The sequence below is a fragment of the Vidua chalybeata genome, chromosome 24 (assembly GCF_026979565.1).
Source record: "Vidua chalybeata isolate OUT-0048 chromosome 24, bVidCha1 merged haplotype, whole genome shotgun sequence".
Classification (NCBI taxonomy): Eukaryota; Metazoa; Chordata; class Aves; order Passeriformes; family Viduidae; genus Vidua; species Vidua chalybeata.
This window is the reverse complement of record NC_071553.1, coordinates 1-19089: the sequence shown is the minus strand read 5'-3', so window position 1 is coordinate 19089 and position 19089 is coordinate 1. Positions and strand designations below refer to the sequence as shown.

At 52.3% G+C, this 19089-nt stretch overlaps 1 long non-coding RNA gene across 1 annotated transcript; it reads left to right on the top strand.

Annotated features, from left to right (window-relative positions):
- The first annotated feature begins 403 nt into the window (after positions 1–403).
- On the top strand, positions 404–1122 carry LOC128799634 (uncharacterized). Its single transcript, XR_008434784.1, has 2 exons — positions 404–450; positions 782–1122. It is a non-coding gene; the product is annotated as an uncharacterized LOC128799634 (long non-coding RNA).
- The last annotated feature ends 17967 nt before the right edge of the window (positions 1123–19089 follow it).

Here is a 19089-nt window from a genome sequence, read left to right as displayed (position 1 = left end):
GGTAGTAGCGGGCACGTTGCAGCCTGGCGAAGGCAAGAAACCTGGAGAGCTGTCACAGAGCAGAAGGGCAGCTTAGATGCTGAAAAGCAGCAAAGCTGAACAGCCTACCTCAGCTTCAGTAGTGTGCAATTGACTGAAGGCGAAAAAGCAAGCAGCAGAGCAGCGGGCTTCTGTGCGCACTGAAGGCAATTGCAAGAATCCAGCAGCTGCTCCTTGCCAAGCACAGGCAGCTGCCTAGGTTCTTGCTTCTTGACCAACTCACAGTTGCCCTTCTTTTCAGCAGCTGCCACCGTGTTCTCTGCATCTCGGAGCCTCTGGGGAGCAACAAGAATTTCCAAGGTGGTGTAAGAGCCCGTCTGAAGCCCTCATTTTCCATTCTGCCTTCCGATTGCCAAGAGAAAGTATCCCTTCCTCCACTGCAGTTCCGGCTTAGAACAGGACACAGTGCAGGTGCAACCACTGAACCGTCATGCTAGCTGTTCCGAACAAGGCCTGGCAAGAACTTGGCAAGGACTTGGCAAGGACTTGGCAAAGACCTGACGTGGACCCAGCACGGGACAGCCTGATGCGCGGCCTGCTTCTAATCTCCGTTCTTAAGCCAAATGAACTTTTGGGGTGACTCCGGGGTCCTTCATTGAAGACCCCTCATCTGCCTCGTTACCACTGTGACAAACAAAGAATGAGAACCCTCCTCCCAAGGACTGAGACTGAGACCCCTGCCATAGGGAGGAGGGGGAAGGTGGTGGTCTGACCACTAATGACATGACCTGTTTCCCTTCAGTGATTCAAATGGACTTCTTCTTCATTGGATTCGTCTTGCTTTGGTGGTTTCTGTGGACTCAGCTGTTCCCGCGTGGCGATTACAATGGACTTTCGTTGTTACACTTGCTCCCCCTCTTTCCTCTGTGGACTATAACTGGAGCCCCAAGTCGACCAGAACTTGGAGACTCCCCCGACACGACAGACGGATCCCCATCGTCCGGACCACTGAGGATCTCGCCTGTGTTGGTAGCTATTCCCATACCCCTCTTCTCTCTCTCTCTCTCCTTTTATCTCCTTTCCGATCCCCACTATCGCATTTACTGTTTTGGCCCCTAATAAAGGTGCATTTGTTGTGATTAACTGATAGTCCTTGTTGTTTGCCTTTTTGCACTTTTGGGATCGGTGAAAAGAACCATCACGACACCCCGCAAGAAGCGGATCGTGACATTAAAATTGGCGTCACGGACAGGATTTCTGTCTAGACAGAAGGGCTGCAGCTGAAAAGGCACCCACACTGTCTTTGGAAATTCACAAAGGATCCACTAGTGCAAAAGGCGGGACACTTGTTTTGTTGTTGTTGTGTATCTGGTCTGGGAAGGAAGGGACAACTTGAAGCAACTAAGCAGAGCCTCCCAGGCAGATTATTGTCCTTTCACCAGCCAGGGAAGCGAAGGGCGACACAGCGAGGGCTGTGTAGTTTTGTGGAACTTAAGTTTGTAGCTCCCTGTCGTGGTTTTGGTCCCTTCACAAAATGAGTGACAATCTTAGCCTTGAAATTAAAGCTGAATTTTATGCACTACTAGCCAAACACAATGCCAGACCTTCTACGGAAGGAGAAAAATGGGCACAGAGTAACTGGTTGAACTTAGAAAATGTTATTGATAGTGTGTGTTCATTACAACATGAAACAAAATTCAAACTGGGCAAAATAAAACTATCTTATGCTCAGTTTTGGGAGCTTGTCTTACGGCAGCTATAGAAAATGGCTTCGAGCGAAGAAGTGAGGAACATGCTATAATAGACTCCCTTCAAAATCTAGTTGAAATTTTGCAAAAAACAGTTCTATGAAGCAAAAGATGTGATCTATGCATTGCGAGCTGCCTTAACAGAGGAACATGTTAACAAATCACATCATGCTGATTCCTCTACAGAGCCTGAGGAGAAGGAAACTCCTCACATGAAACAAATCTATCCTCATCAAGAACTTGAAGCAGCAAGTAATTGTGGGGAACATTGCTGCCATCACTTGAGACCCTTGATTAAAACTATCTCAGTGTATAGCTATCTCAGTGATGATGATCTCCAACCTCACATCACAACCAAACACATACCATCACAACTAAACACTGCCACTGAGCTAGCTAAGCTTAAAAGGGAATATGGACACCCTCCACATGAATCAGAAACAGAATATGTTTTCCGGGTGTCCCTCACTGGTGGTGATCAAATTCAATTAAGTGAACAGGAAGCCAGTGGGTACTGGGGACATGGTGTCTTCTTAACAACAGGAGAGAAAGGTGACACATGGTCCCTGACACAGCGTGCAGCTTTTTGGGCCGGGGGAACAAGCCCCTTGGAAAGGGGAGATCCCATAGCTAGAATTAGTACCCCCGACCAACTCTTGGAAAATGTGCACAAAGCTGCTTGCCTGCAAATTACTCACAAAAAGAAATTAATTCCTGGCTTTGAATCCCTGATGCAATTACCTGTGAAGCCCGAGATAACGACCCCTTGAATTTGTGGGCTTCCAGAATCACTCAAACCTACAGCAATTCTCCTTCCAAAAACGATAGCAGCTGTATCTCCTGTAGAAAGACCAGATAGATTTCCTAGTAAGCAGAAGGACCCATTTGTTCCCCTTTATGACTTGTTGAGGAAAGGGGTGAAATGGGATTGGAGTCTTTCTCAGGAGTCAGCATTGCAATTGCTGATTTTTGAAGCAACAGCTCATCAAGCTGTGACCCCTATCCATCCTACAGATCCTTTCCAGGTGGAATGGGGATTTGCCTCCTCAGGGCTGTCAGTACACATATGGCAGCGGGGTGCTGAGGGTCTGACAAGACCTGTTGGTTTTTACTCCCGTGGTTCCAAAGATGCTGAGAAAAGATACACTACCTGGGAAAAAGGATTGTTGATGGTTATCTTAGCTTTCCTAGAAGTAGAAAAATTGCACGAAAACAACCAATTGTATTGAGAGGCCCCTTCAAGGTTATTAAGACAGCCACTAGTGGGACTCCCCCTCCTGACGGGGTGGCCCAGAGGGCCTTAGTGAGAAAGTGGTATGCTCAGGTTGAACATTACTGTAACTTCTTCTCAATGACAGAAGGATCTGTAAAAACTTTACCAATCCAAGAAACTGAGAGCTTGGACAAACCTGCCTCTGTAATCAAAGTAACCCCTCCTTTCTGCCCCAAACAATCAGCAAACTCTTGGTTTACTGATGCTTCTGCTAAAGGGAAAGGAAAAGTATGGAAATATAGGGCAGAAGCCCTCCACTTTTCCTCTGGTGAGCAAATGATTACAGAGGGAGAAGGTAGTGCACACACTGGGGAGCTGATAGCTGTCTGGAGTGTTTTTCAACGAGAAGCACAGAATTCCTCTTTGGTCTGCATCTACACTGACTCCTATGCTCTGTACCAAATGATCCTAATAATCCAGCTCATGACCCTGGCCAACCTGTTCTGGTGGACCTCTCTTACTATAGGACTAGTAGCACTTGTGCTAAAACCCCCTCTGAATAAATATGCATGGGAAGCCTCTGGTGCTCTAGGGAAAGAGCATTGGACAAATACATGCTGGATAATTCCATCATTCTAACTTTTCTGCCTCTCGGCGGCAGAATTCTGTTGTGTTTACTTTTTCAGAAGAACTCCGAGGGACATGAAGACCACCTAATCCATGATAAAACTGGTAATACTTTTCTGCATCCTACCACAACCCCATGGCCAGAAACCAGCTGAGTGACCGTGGTCTGAACTAATTGTGGTAGCATGCAGAAAAAGTGAAAGGCTCTCTTTAAGCACAAAAAGGTCTGCACGCACCCAAGCGTACAGGATTGTTGGCACAATTTTACACTAACACAGACTGCAGAAGTGGTTTGTTTATGGGGAAAAAAACACCAAAGGGCTTTCTTTTAAGTTTATAATAAATGCTGTAGCTCAATCTACTACGGTTTATACCACCACCACTACCACCACTCGAGCCCAGCCACCAGTTATGCTTACCCCGAAAATTTTTGAAGTTGGACCATATATAATCAGGAAAACTGGCCAACAACAGATATTATTTGATCCGGCATGGTCTCTTAAACAAGTCAAATTGCTGATGCAAAACAATGTCTCAGAAATACAACCAGCTTGTTCACCCTTTTTGCAAACCTCTTTTCAGGCTTGGACAGCCTGGCTGCGACAGTGGAACCCTCCTAAAAAAAGGGTGCCAAGAGACATAACTGGTGTTGTGGGAACAGAATTGGGAATCAGTTCAGAGGTATTAATGAATAAATTGGCTTCTACGACTAGAGATTTGACCAAAATACAGCAACCACTGCAGTCGTCCTTATCGGCCTTGGGAACACATCAGTGCTTGCTATCAAACATTCTACCAAATTGGGAAAAGATAAATGTGAAGGATAAAAAATTGATCATTGATGCACTTAATGCCACACAAAGCAATGTTTCCTTAGCTCTTAGCTGTATCCAGGCTCAATTATGGATGCAGTCAGTTGCTGCCTCAATTATAAGAGAAGGTGAAGAAGGCACTTTTCCTACTGAGATTAGGAAAATAGTCTGGGACAGTGCCACTGACTTTGAAAGAGATTTCCAATCCTGGTGGAATTTAGTGAATTTTACCTATGACCCTAACACAAACACAGCCACAGCATTTTGTGCTGACCATAAGTAATGCCTCAGTGCATTTGATATTCCCTAGCATCGCATTAGGATTAAATCATGATGGACCCACTTTCTATCCTTCTGAACATAGAGAATGGGCCCGTCAAATTGATGACAAATGGCAAACTGTCTATTTAGAGTCCTGTACTATCCGAGAACAACTAGGGTTTATCTGTGAAGGTAACGCAATTATAGCTCAAGATATCTGTTTAGACACAGAACAAAATAGCTGTCATTTTGATATTCATCCTAACGAGACTTCTGAAACAGTCCTTGTATCTACAGGCAATGGGCGTGCCTGCTTCAGAACCGCTTGTGATACTGTGTTTATAGAAAGTACAGTAGTAGATACTAAAAATCATTCAAATTATTGTGCTTGCAACTTTACTAAAATTGCAGGATGTGATTTTTCTGTTGTAGCTCCAGTTACCTTACATGAACTTTTAGAATCCAATCTCATGTTGATTCACAAGCTACTGCCTACTCCCATTGGGATGAACCTTACTTTGGTAAAGCAACCATTACTTCATCAAGATCTAATAGAGATCCTAGGAAAAATCAAGGAGAATGGACAGAGAACTCTGGTAACTGTTCATCATGATGTGCAAGAAATACATCGTGTTGTAGAAAGGGTGGAAAGTGATGCCGAGCACAAGTGGTGGGATACCCTTTTCGGGTGGTCACCCACCGCCACCAGTATCCTGAACAAATTGTGCCATCCCGTTGTTGTGCTTCTGATTTTAGTTATGATTGGTTTTATCAGTAATCTTGCTTATTGTAAATTGGAGAATGATGAAACGATGAACAAAATTAACATCTATAATTAATGCACACCACTTGGCCGACATCCTTTACACTATAGATGTTCCCAGGACTGTAGACACAAGAAGATTATAGGGTTGGTAGATATGTTTTACATCATTTTCTTTTATGATTTGCTTTAATCACTGTTTTAATTATTTTTGTTTCTTGATTATAAAATTATACTGAGTAATATCGATGATACTAGGTTTATTACTTTACTGCTTAATATTGATTATACTGGTTTATTATTTGATCAATTTATTGTTTAATTGATTAATATTGATTATTATTTAAACAAACTATTGCTGATTTAATTCTTGTCTTAGTTTTCCTGTTTTCTCTTTCCTTTCCTTTTTCTCTTCCCTTTTCCCTGGAATGTGCTGCCAACACTTGATGAGTCCTGAAGACTCCACGACGACACCATGGAACCCTGCTGATGAAGGTCTTTCGAGGGCAATCGTCAGTCACGGGGTGGTGTAAGAGCCCGTCTGAAGCCCCTCATTTTCCATTCTGCCTTCCGATTGCCACGAGAAAGAATCCTTTCCCTCCACTGCAGTTCCGGCTTAGAACAGGACACAGTGCAGGTGCAACCACTGAACCGTCATGCTAGCTGTTCCGAACAAGGCCTGGCAAGAACTTGGCAAGGACTTGGCAAGGACTTGGCAAAGACCTGACGTGGACCAGCACGGGACAGCCTGATGCGCGGCCTGCTTCTAATCTCCGTTCTTAAGCCAAATGAACTTTTGGGGTGACTCCGGGGTCCTTCATTGAAGACCCCTCATCTGCCTCGTTACCAGTGTGACAAACAAAGAATGAGAACCCTCCTCCCAAGGACTGAGACTGAGACCCCTGCTATAGGGAGGAGGGGAAATTGGTGGTCTGACCACTAATGACATGACCTGTTTCCCTTCAGTGATTCAAATGGACTCATTCTTCATTGGATTCGTCTTGCTTTGGTGGTTTCTGTGGACTCAGCTGTTCCCGCGTGGCGATTACAATGGACTTTCGTTGTTACACTTGCTCCCCCCTCTTTCCTCTGTGGACTATAACTGGAGCCCCGAGTCGACCAGGACTTCGGAGACTCCCCCGACACGACAGACGGATCCCCATCGTCCGGACCACTGAGGATCTCGCCTGTGTTGGTAGCTATTCCCATACCCCTCTTCTCTCTCTCTCTCTCCTTTTATCTCCTTTCGATCCCCACTATCGCATTTACTGGTTTGGCCCCTAATAAAGGTGCATTTGTTGTGATTAACTGATAGTCCCTTGTTGTTTGCCTTTTTGCACTTTTGGGATCGGTGAAAAGAACCATCACGACACCCCGCAAAAAGCGGATCGTGACAGGTGAGATGCATGAAAAATAAAATCAAAACTCAGGAAGTTTGTCCTGGAACACCTTCCATTGGCATGCCAAGAGTGAATTCAAGAGGCAGGAGAGCAGCAGCCACCGTCCTGCAGCAGTCTGCGAGCTTCGCACACAAGCCGGCTTCTTCGCGGCTTCGTTCTTCGCCTCTTGCAAGCTACCGCGATCTCCGGCTGCCGGAGGACAAGAAGCGGCTACTTCGCGCACAGATCACTGGAGCGGCAGCGGTGCGCTCCGAAGCGCCGCTTCTGCCGAAAGACGCCGGCAAGCGGCACTTGCTTTCGGCCAGCTCCGGAGCTGCGTATTCTGCCTCTCTAGTCGCCTACATCTTAGCCAAAAGCTTTTCCGCTCCAGTTCTCAAGGAGAAAGTGTACCAGCACTGCTCACTTAGCCCGACCTTGCCAGGAAATAAGATTTGCTGCACATTCCAAGGACACTGCACTTTCCTGGGCAAGCTGCAACCTGCTGGCAGATGGCCGTGCTCTCTGCCCACTCCTGCCCAGTTCTTGGTACTAGCGGGCACGTTGCAGCCTGGCGAAGGCAAGAAGCCTGGAGAGCTGTCACAGAGCAGAAGGGCAGCTGAGATGCTGAAAAGCAGCAAAGCTGAACAGCCTGCCTCAGCTTCAGCAGTGTGTAATTGACTGAAGGCGAAAAAGCAAGCAGCAGAGCAGCGGGCTTCTGTGCGCACTGAAGGCAATTGCAAGAATCCAGCAGCTGCTCCTTGCCAAGCACAGTCAGCTGCCTAGGTTCTTGCTTCTTGACCAACTCACAGTTGCCCTTCTTTTCAGCAGCTGCCACCGTGTTCTCTGCATCTCGGAGCCTCTGGGGAGCAACAAGAATTTCCAAGGTGGGATGCATGACGACTATGTCAAAAACCAGGAAAGTTGTCCTGGAACACCTTCCATTGGCATGCCAAGAGTGAATTCAAGAGGCAGGAGAGCAGCAGCCACCGTCCTGCAGCTGTCTGCGAGCTTCGCACACAAGCCGGCTTCTTCGCGGCTTCGTTCTTCGCCTCTTGCAAGCTACCGCGATCTCCGGCTGCCGGAGGACAAGAAGCGGCTACTTCGCGCACAGATCACTGGAGCGGCAGCGGTGCGCTCCGAAGCGCCGCTTCTGCCGAAAGACGCCGGCAAGCGGCACTTGCTTTCGGCCAGCTCCGGAGCTGCGTATTCTGCCTCTCTAGTCGCCTACATCTTAGCCAAAAGCTTTTCCGCTCCAGTTCTCAAGGAGAAAGTGTACCAGCACTGCTCACTTAGCCCGACCTTGCCAGGAAATAAGATTTGCTGCACATTCCAAGGACACTGCACTTTCCTGGGCAAGCTGCAACCTGCTGGCAGATGGCCGTGCTCTCTGCCCACTCCTGCCCAGTTCTTGGTACTAGCGGGCACGTTGCAGCCTGGCGAAGGCAAGAAACCTGGAGAGCTGTCACAGAGCAGAAGGGCAGCTGAGATGCTGAAAAGCAGCAAAGCTGAACAGCCTGCCTCAGCTTCAGCAGTGTGTAATTGACTGAAGGCGAAAAAGCAAGCAGCAGAGCAGCGGGCTTCTGTGCGCACTGAAGGCAATTGCAAGAATCCAGCAGCTGCTCCTTGCCAAGCACAGTCAGCTGCCTAGGTTCTTGCTTCTTGACCAACTCACAGTTGCCCTTCTTTTCAGCAGCTGCCACCGTGTTCTCTGCATCTCGGAGCCTCTGGGGAGCAACAAGAATTTCCAAGGTGGGATGCATGACGACTATGTCAAAACCCAGGAAAGTTGTCCTGGAACACCTTCCATTGGCATGCCAAGAGTGAATTCAAGAGGCAGGAGAGCAGCAGCCACCGTCCTGCAGCTGTCTGCGAGCTTCGCACACAAGCCGGCTTCTTCGCGGCTTCGTTCTTCGCCTCTTGCAAGCTACCGCGATCTCCGGCTGCCGGAGGACAAGAAGCGGCTACTTCGCGCACAGATCACTGGAGCGGCAGCGGTGCGCTCCGAAGCGCCGCTTCTGCCGAAAGACGCCGGCAAGCGGCACTTGCTTTCGGCCAGCTCCGGAGCTGCGTATTCTGCCTCTCTAGTCGCCTACATCTTAGCCAAAAGCTTTTCCGCTCCAGTTCTCAAGGAGAAAGTGTACCAGCACTGCTCACTTAGCCCGACCTTGCCAGGAAATAAGATTTGCTGCACATTCCAAGGACACTGCACTTTCCTGGGCAAGCTGCAACCTGCTGGCAGATGGCCGTGCTCTCTGCCCACTCCTGCCCAGTTCTTGGTACTAGCGGGCACGTTGCAGCCTGGCGAAGGCAAGAAACCTGGAGAGCTGTCACAGAGCAGAAGGGCAGCTGAGATGCTGAAAAGCAGCAAAGCTGAACAGCCTGCCTCAGCTTCAGCAGTGTGTAATTGACTGAAGGCGAAAAAGCAAGCAGCAGAGCAGCGGGCTTCTGTGCGCACTGAAGGCAATTGCAAGAATCCAGCAGCTGCTCCTTGCCAAGCACAGTCAGCTGCCTAGGTTCTTGCTTCTTGACCAACTCACAGTTGCCCTTCTTTTCAGCAGCTGCCACCGTGTTCTCTGCATCTCGGAGCCTCTGGGGAGCAACAAGAATTTCCAAGGTGGGATGCATGACGACTATGTCAAAACCAGGAAAGTTGTCCTGGAACACCTTCCATTGGCATGCCAAGAGTGAATTCAAGAGGCAGGAGAGCAGCAGCCACCGTCCTGCAGCTGTCTGCGAGCTTCGCACACAAGCCGGCTTCTTCGCGGCTTCGTTCTTCGCCTCTTGCAAGCTACCGCGATCTCCGGCTGCCGGAGGACAAGAAGCGGCTACTTCGCGCACAGATCACTGGAGCGGCAGCGGTGCGCTCCGAAGCGCCGCTTCTGCCGAAAGACGCCGGCAAGCGGCACTTGCTTTCGGCCAGCTCCGGAGCTGCGTATTCTGCCTCTCTAGTCGCCTACATCTTAGCCAAAAGCTTTTCCGCTCCAGTTCTCAAGGAGAAAGTGTACCAGCACTGCTCACTTAGCCCGACCTTGCCAGGAAATAAGATTTGCTGCACATTCCAAGGACACTGCACTTTCCTGGGCAAGCTGCAACCTGCTGGCAGATGGCCGTGCTCTCTGCCCACTCCTGCCCAGTTCTTGGTACTAGCGGGCACGTTGCAGCCTGGCGAAGGCAAGAAGCCTGGAGAGCTGTCACAGAGCAGAAGGGCAGCTGAGATGCTGAAAAGCAGCAAAGCTGAACAGCCTGCCTCAGCTTCAGCAGTGTGTAATTGACTGAAGGCGAAAAAAGCAAGCAGCAGAGCAGCGGGCTTCTGTGCGCACTGAAGGCAATTGCAAGAATCCAGCAGCTGCTCCTTGCCAAGCACAGTCAGCTGCCTAGGTTCTTGCTTCTTGACCAACTCACAGTTGCCCTTCTTTTCAGCAGCTGCCACCGTGTTCTCTGCATCTCGGAGCCTCTGGGGAGCAACAAGAATTTCCAAGGTGGGATGCATGACGACTATGTCAAAACCCAGGAAAGTTGTCCTGGAACACCTTCCATTGGCATGCCAAGAGTGAATTCAAGAGGCAGGAGAGCAGCAGCCACCGTCCTGCAGCTGTCTGCGAGCTTCGCACACAAGCCGGCTTCTTCGCGGCTTCGTTCTTCGCCTCTTGCAAGCTACCGCGATCTCCGGCTGCCGGAGGACAAGAAGCGGCTACTTCGCGCACAGATCACTGGAGCGGCAGCGGTGCGCTCCGAAGCGCCGCTTCTGCCGAAAGACGCCGGCAAGCGGCACTTGCTTTCGGCCAGCTCCGGAGCTGCGTATTCTGCCTCTCTAGTCGCCTACATCTTAGCCAAAAGCTTTTCCGCTCCAGTTCTCAAGGAGAAAGTGTACCAGCACTGCTCACTTAGCCCGACCTTGCCAGGAAATAAGATTTGCTGCACATTCCAAGGACACTGCACTTTCCTGGGCAAGCTGCAACCTGCTGGCAGATGGCCGTGCTCTCTGCCCACTCCTGCCCAGTTCTTGGTACTAGCGGGCACGTTGCAGCCTGGCGAAGGCAAGAAACCTGGAGAGCTGTCACAGAGCAGAAGGGCAGCTGAGATGCTGAAAAGCAGCAAAGCTGAACAGCCTGCCTCAGCTTCAGCAGTGTGTAATTGACTGAAGGCGAAAAAGCAAGCAGCAGAGCAGCGGGCTTCTGTGCGCACTGAAGGCAATTGCAAGAATCCAGCAGCTGCTCCTTGCCAAGCACAGTCAGCTGCCTAGGTTCTTGCTTCTTGACCAACTCACAGTTGCCCTTCTTTTCAGCAGCTGCCACCGTGTTCTCTGCATCTCGGAGCCTCTGGGGAGCAACAAGAATTTCCAAGGTGGGATGCATGACGACTATGTCAAAACCCAGGAAAGTTGTCCTGGAACACCTTCCATTGGCATGCCAAGAGTGAATTCAAGAGGCAGGAGAGCAGCAGCCACCGTCCTGCAGCTGTCTGCGAGCTTCGCACACAAGCCGGCTTCTTCGCGGCTTCGTTCTTCGCCTCTTGCAAGCTACCGCGATCTCCGGCTGCCGGAGGACAAGAAGCGGCTACTTCGCGCACAGATCACTGGAGCGGCAGCGGTGCGCTCCGAAGCGCCGCTTCTGCCGAAAGACGCCGGCAAGCGGCACTTGCTTTCGGCCAGCTCCGGAGCTGCGTATTCTGCCTCTCTAGTCGCCTACATCTTAGCCAAAAGCTTTTCCGCTCCAGTTCTCAAGGAGAAAGTGTACCAGCACTGCTCACTTAGCCCGACCTTGCCAGGAAATAAGATTTGCTGCACATTCCAAGGACACTGCACTTTCCTGGGCAAGCTGCAACCTGCTGGCAGATGGCCGTGCTCTCTGCCCACTCCTGCCCAGTTCTGGGGTAGCGGGCACGTTGCAGCCTGGCGAAGGCAAGAAGCCTGGAGAGCTGTCACAGAGCAGAAGGGCAGCTGAGATGCTGAAAAGCAGCAAAGCTGAACAGCCTGCCTCAGCTTCAGCAGTGTGTAATTGACTGAAGGCGAAAAACCAAGCAGCAGAGCAGCGGGCTTCTGTGCGCACTGAAGGCAATTGCAAGAATCCAGCAGCTGCTCCTTGCCAAGCACAGTCAGCTGCCTAGGTTCTTGCTTCTTGACCAACTCACAGTTGCCCTTCTTTTCAGCAGCTGCCACCGTGTTCTCTGCATCTCGGAGCCTCTGGGGGAGCAACAAGAATTTCCAAGGTGGGATGCATGACGACTATGTCAAAACCCAGGAAAGTTGTCCTGGAACACCTCCATTGGCATGCCAAGAGTGAATTCAAGAGGCAGGAGAGCAGCAGCCACCGTCCTGCAGCTGTCTGCGAGCTTCGCACACAAGCCGGCTTCTTCGCGGCTTCGTTCTTCGCCTCTTGCAAGCTACCGCGATCTCCGGCTGCCGGAGGACAAGAAGCGGCTACTTCGCGCACAGATCACTGGAGCGGCAGCGGTGCGCTCCGAAGCGCCGCTTCTGCCGAAAGACGCCGGCAAGCGGCACTTGCTTTCGGCCAGCTCCGGAGCTGCGTATTCTGCCTCTCTAGTCGCCTACATCTTAGCCAAAAGCTTTTCCGCTCCAGTTCTCAAGGAGAAAGTGTACCAGCACTGCTCACTTAGCCCGACCTTGCCAGGAAATAAGATTTGCTGCACATTCCAAGGACACTGCACTTTCCTGGGCAAGCTGCAACCTGCTGGCAGATGGCCGTGCTCTCTGCCCACTCCTGCCCAGTCTTGGTGCTAGCGGGCACGTTGCAGCCTGGCGAAGGCAAGAAGCCTGGAGAGCTGTCACAGAGCAGAAGGGCAGCTGAGATGCTGAAAAGCAGCAAAGCTGAACAGCCTGCCTCAGCTTCAGCAGTGTGTAATTGACTGAAGGCGAAAAAGCAAGCAGCAGAGCAGCGGGCTTCTGTGCGCACTGAAGGCAATTGCAAGAATCCAGCAGCTGCTCCTTGCCAAGCACAGTCAGCTGCCTAGGTTCTTGCTTCTTGACCAACTCACAGTTGCCCTTCTTTTCAGCAGCTGCCACCGTGTTCTCTGCATCTCGGAGCCTCTGGGGAGCAACAAGAATTTCCAAGGTGGGATGCATGACGACTATGTCAAAACCCAGGAAAGTTGTCCTGGAACACCTTCCATTGGCATGCCAAGAGTGAATTCAAGAGGCAGGAGAGCAGCAGCCACCGTCCTGCAGCTGTCTGCGAGCTTCGCACACAAGCCGGCTTCTTCGCGGCTTCGTTCTTCGCCTCTTGCAAGCTACCGCGATCTCCGGCTGCCGGAGGACAAGAAGCGGCTACTTCGCGCACAGATCACTGGAGCGGCAGCGGTGCGCTCCGAAGCGCCGCTTCTGCCGAAAGACGCCGGCAAGCGGCACTTGCTTTCGGCCAGCTCCGGAGCTGCGTATTCTGCCTCTCTAGTCGCCTACATCTTAGCCAAAAGCTTTTCCGCTCCAGTTCTCAAGGAGAAAGTGTACCAGCACTGCTCACTTAGCCCGACCTTGCCAGGAAATAAGATTTGCTGCACATTCCAAGGACACTGCACTTTCCTGGGCAAGCTGCAACCTGCTGGCAGATGGCCGTGCTCTCTGCCCACTCCTGCCCAGTTCTTGTACTAGCGGGCACGTTGCAGCCTGGCGAAGGCAAGAAGCCTGGAGAGCTGTCACAGAGCAGAAGGGCAGCTGAGATGCTGAAAAGCAGCAAAGCTGAACAGCCTGCCTCAGCTTCAGCAGTGTAATGACTGAAGGCGAAAAAGCAAGCAGCAGAGCAGCGGGCTTCTGTGCGCACTGAAGGCAATTGCAAGAATCCAGCAGCTCCTCCTTGCCAAGCACAGTCAGCTGCCTAGGTTCTTGCTTCTTGACCAACTCACAGTTGCCCTTCTTTTCAGCAGCTGCCACCGTGTCTCTGCATCTCGGAGCCTCTGGGGAGCAACAAGAATTTCCAAGGTGGGATGCATGACGACTATGTCAAAACCCAGGAAAGTTGTCCTGGAACACCTTCCATTGGCATGCCAAGAGTGAATTCAAGAGGCAGGAGAGCAGCAGCCACCGTCCTGCAGCTGTCTGCGAGCTTCGCACACAAGCCGGCTTCTTCGCGGCTTCGTTCTTCGCCTCTTGCAAGCTACCGCGATCTCCGGCTGCCGGAGGACAAGAAGCGGCTACTTCGCGCACAGATCACTGGAGCGGCAGCGCGGTGCGCTCCGAAGCGCCGCTTCTGCCGAAAGACGCCGGCAAGCGGCACTTGCTTTCGGCCAGCTCCGGAGCTGCGTATTCTGCCTCTCTAGTCGCCTACATCTTAGCCAAAAGCTTTTCCGCTCCAGTTCTCAAGGAGAAAGTGTACCAGCACTGCTCACTTAGCCCGACCTTGCCAGGAAATAAGATTTGCTGCACATTCCAAGGACACTGCACTTTCCTGGGCAAGCTGCAACCTGCTGGCAGATGGCCGTGCTCTCTGCCCACTCCTGCCCAGTTCTTGGTACTAGCGGGCACGTTGCAGCCTGGCGAAGGCAAGAAACCTGGAGAGCTGTCACAGAGCAGAAGGGCAGCTGAGATGCTGAAAAGCAGCAAAGCTGAACAGCCTGCCTCAGCTTCAGCAGTGTGTAATTGACTGAAGGCGAAAAAAGCAAGCAGCAGAGCAGCGGGCTTCTGTGCGCACTGAAGGCAATTGCAAGAATCCAGCAGCTGCTCCTTGCCAAGCACAGTCAGCTGCCTAGGTTCTTGCTTCTTGACCAACTCACAGTTGCCCTTCTTTTCAGCAGCTGCCACCGTGTTCTCTGCATCTCGGAGCCTCTGGGGAGCAACAAGAATTTCCAAGGTGGGATGCATGACGACTATGTCAAAACCCAGGAAAGTTGTCCTGGAACACCTTCCATTGGCATGCCAAGAGTGAATTCAAGAGGCAGGAGAGCAGCAGCCACCGTCCTGCAGCTGTCTGCGAGCTTCGCACACAAGCCGGCTTCTTCGCGGCTTCGTTCTTCGCCTCTTGCAAGCTACCGCGATCTCCGGCTGCCGGAGGACAAGAAGCGGCTACTTCGCGCACAGATCACTGGAGCGGCAGCGGTGCGCTCCGAAGCGCCGCTTCTGCCGAAAGACGCCGGCAAGCGGCACTTGCTTTCGGCCAGCTCCGGAGCTGCGTATTCTGCCTCTCTAGTCGCCTACATCTTAGCCAAAAGCTTTTCCGCTCCAGTTCTCAAGGAGAAAGTGTACCAGCACTGCTCACTTAGCCCGACCTTGCCAGGAAATAAGATTTGCTGCACATTCCAAGGACACTGCACTTTCTGGGCAAGCTGCAACCTGCTGGCAGATGGCCGTGCTCTCTGCCCACTCCTGCCCAGTTCTTGGTACTAGCGGGCACGTTGCAGCCTGGCGAAGGCAAGAAACCTGGAGAGCTGTCACAGAGCAGAAGGGCAGCTGAGATGCTGAAAAGCAGCAAAGCTGAACAGCCTGCCTCAGCTTCAGCAGTGTGTAATTGACTGAAGGCGAAAAAGCAAGCAGCAGAGCAGCGGGCTTCTGTGCGCACTGAAGGCAATTGCAAGAATCCAGCAGCTGCTCCTTGCCAAGCACAGGCAGCTGCCTAGGTTCTTGCTTCTTGACCAACTCACAGTTGCCCTTCTTTTCAGCAGCTGCCACCGTGTTCTCTGCATCTCGGAGCCTCTGGGGAGCAACAAGAATTTCCAAGGTGGGATGCATGACGACTATGTCAAAACCCAGGAAAGTTGTCCTGGAACACCTCCATTGGCATGCCAAGAGTGAATTCAAGAGGCAGGAGAGCAGCAGCCACCGTCCTGCAGCTGTCTGCGAGCTTCGCACACAAGCCGGCTTCTTGCGGCTTCGTTCTTCGCCTCTTGCAAGCTACCGCGATCTCCGGCTGCCGGAGGACAAGAAGCGGCTACTTCGCGCACAGATCACTGGAGCGGCAGCGGTGCGCTCCGAAGCGCCGCTTCTGCCGAAAGACGCCGGCAAGCGGCACTTGCTTTCGGCCAGCTCCGGAGCTGCGTATTCTGCCTCTCTAGTCGCCTACATCTTAGCCAAAAGCTTTTCCGCTCCAGTTCTCAAGGAGAAAGTGTACCAGCACTGCTCACTTAGCCCGACCTTGCCAGGAAATAAGATTTGCTGCACATTCCAAGGACACTGCACTTTCCTGGGCAAGCTGCAACCTGCTGGCAGATGGCCGTGCTCTCTGCCCACTCCTGCCCAGTTCTTGGTACTAGCGGGCACGTTGCAGCCTGGCGAAGGCAAGAAGCCTGGAGAGCTGTCACAGAGCAGAAGGGCAGCTGAGATGCTGAAAAGCAGCAAAGCTGAACAGCCTGCCTCAGCTTCAGCAGTGTGTAATTGACTGAAGGCGAAAAAGCAAGCAGCAGAGCAGCGGGCTTCTGTGCGCACTGAAGGCAATTGCAAGAATCCAGCAGCTGCTCCTTGCCAAGCACAGTCAGCTGCCTAGGTTCTTGCTTCTTGACCAACTCACAGTTGCCCTTCTTTTCAGCAGCTGCCACCGTGTTCTCTGCATCTCGGAGCCTCTGGGGAGCAACAAGAATTTCCAAGGTGGGATGCATGACGACTATGTCAAAACCCAGGAAAGTTGTCCTGGAACACCTTCCATTGGCATGCCAAGAGTGAATTCAAGAGGCAGGAGAGCAGCAGCCACCGTCCTGCAGCTGTCTGCGAGCTTCGCACACAAGCCGGCTTCTTGCGGCTTCGTTCTTCGCCTCTTGCAAGCTACCGCGATCTCCGGCTGCCGGAGGACAAGAAGCGGCTACTTCGCGCACAGATCACTGGAGCGGCAGCGGTGCGCTCCGAAGCGCCGCTTCTGCCGAAAGACGCCGGCAAGCGGCACTTGCTTTCGGCCAGCTCCGGCCGGAGCTGCGTATTCTGCCTCTCTAGTCGCCTACATCTTAGCCAAAAGCTTTTCCGCTCCAGTTCTCAAGGAGAAAGTGTACCAGCACTGCTCACTTAGCCCGACCTTGCCAGGAAATAAGATTTGCTGCACATTCCAAGGACACTGCACTTTCCTGGGCAAGCTGCAACCTGCTGGCAGATGGCCGTGCTCTCTGCCCACTCCTGCCCAGTTCTTGGTACTAGCGGGCACGTTGCAGCCTGGCGAAGGCAAGAAACTGGAGAGCTGTCACAGAGCAGAAGGGCAGCTGAGATGCTGAAAAGCAGCAAAGCTGAACAGCCTGCCTCAGCTTCAGCAGTGTGTAATTGACTGAAGGCGAAAAAGCAAGCAGCAGAGCAGCGGGCTTCTGTGCGCACTGAAGGCAATTGCAAGAATCCAGCAGCTGCTCCTTGCCAAGCACAGCAGCTGCCTAGGTTCTTGCTTCTTGACCAACTCACAGTTGCCCTCTTTTCAGCAGCTGCCACCGTGTTCTCTGCATCTCGGAGCCTCTGGGGGAGCAACAAGAATTTCCAAGGTGGGATGCATGACGACTATGTCAAAACCCAGGAAAGTTGTCCTGGAACACCTTCCATTGGCATGCCAAGAGTGAATTCAAGAGGCAGGAGAGCAGCAGCCACCGTCCCGCAGCTGTCTGCGAGCTTCGCACACAAGCCGGCTTCTTGGCGGCTTCGTTCTTCGCCTCTTGCAAGCTACCGCGATCTCCGGCTGCCGGAGGACAAGAAGCGGCTACTTCGCGCACAGATCACTGGAGCGGCAGCGGTGCGCTCCGAAGCGCCGCTTCTGCCGAAAGACGCCGGCAAGCGGCACTTGCTTTCGGCCAGCTCCGGAGCTGCGTATTCTGCCTCTCTAGTCGCCTACATCTTAGCCAAAAGCTTTCCGCTCCAGTTCTCAAGGAGAAAGTGTACCAGCACTGCTCACTTAGCCCGACCTTGCCAGGAAATAAGATTTGCTGCACATTCCAAGGACACTGCACTTTCCTGGGCAAGCTGCAACCTGCTGGCAGATGGCCGTGCTCTCTGCCCACTCCTGCCCAGTTTGGGTACTAGCGGGCACGTTGCAGCCTGGCGAAGGCAAGAAGCCTGGAGAGCTGTCACAGAGCAGAAGGGCAGCTGAGATGCTGAAAAGCAGCAAAGCTGAACAGCCTGCCTCAGCTTCAGCAGTGTGTAATTGACTGAAGGCGAAAAAGCAAGCAGCAGAGCAGCGGGCTTCTGTGCGCACTGAAGGCAATTGCAAGAATCCAGCAGCTGCTCCTTGCCAAGCACAGTCAGCTGCCTAGGTTCTTGCTTCTTGACCAACTCACAGTTGCCCTTCTTTTCAGCAGCTGCCACCGTGTTCTCTGCATCTCGGAGCCTCTGGGGAGCAACAAGAATTTCCAAGGTGGGATGCATGACGACTATGTCAAAACCCAGGAAAGTTGTCCTGGAACACCTTCCATTGGCATGCAAAAAGTGAATTCAAGAGCAGGAGAGGAGAGCAGCAGCCACCGTCCTGCAGCTGTCTGCGAGCTTCGCACACAAGCCGGCTTCTTGCGGCTTCGTTCTTCGCCTCTTGCAAGCTACCGCGATCTCCGGCTGCCGGAGGACAAGAAGCGGCTACTTCGCGCACAGATCACTGGAGCGGCAGCGGTGCGCTCCGAAGCGCCGCTTCTGCCGAAAGACGCCGGCAAGCGGCACTTGCTTTCGGCCAGCTCCGGAGCTGCGTATTCTGCCTCTCTAGTCGCCTACATCTTAGCCAAAAGCTTTTCCGCTCCAGTTCTCAAGGAGAAAGTGTACCAGCACTGCTCACTTAGCCCGACCTTGCCAGGAAATAAGATTTGCTGCACATTCCAAGGACACTGCACTTTCCTGGGCAAGCTGCAACCTGCTGGCAGATGGCCGTGCTCTGCCCACTCCTGCCCAGTTCTGGTGTAGCGGGCACGTTGCAGCCTGGCGAAGGCAAGAAGCCTGGAGAGCTGTCACAGAGCAGAAGGGCAGCTGAGATGCTGAAAAGCAGCAAAGCTGAACAGCCTGCCTCAGCTTCAGCAGTGTGTAATTGACTGAAGGCGAAAAAACAAGCAGCAGAGCAGCGGGCTTCTGTGCGCACTGAAGGCAATTGCAAGAATCCAGCAGCTGCTCCTTGCCAAGCACAGTCAGCTGCCTAGGTTCTTGCTTCTTGACCAACTCACAGTTGCCCTTCTTTTCAGCAGCTGCCACCGTGTTCTCTGCATCTCGGAGCCTCTGGGGAGCAACAAGAATTTCCAAGGTGGGATGCATGACGACTATGTCAAAACCCAGGAAAGTTGTCCTGGAACACCTCCCATTGACATGCCAAAAGTGAATTCAAGAGGCAGGAGAGCAGCAGCCACCGTCCTGCAGCTGTCTGCGAGCTTCGCACACAAGCCGGCTTCTTGCCGGCTTCGTTCTCGCCTCTTGCAAGCTACCGCGATCTCC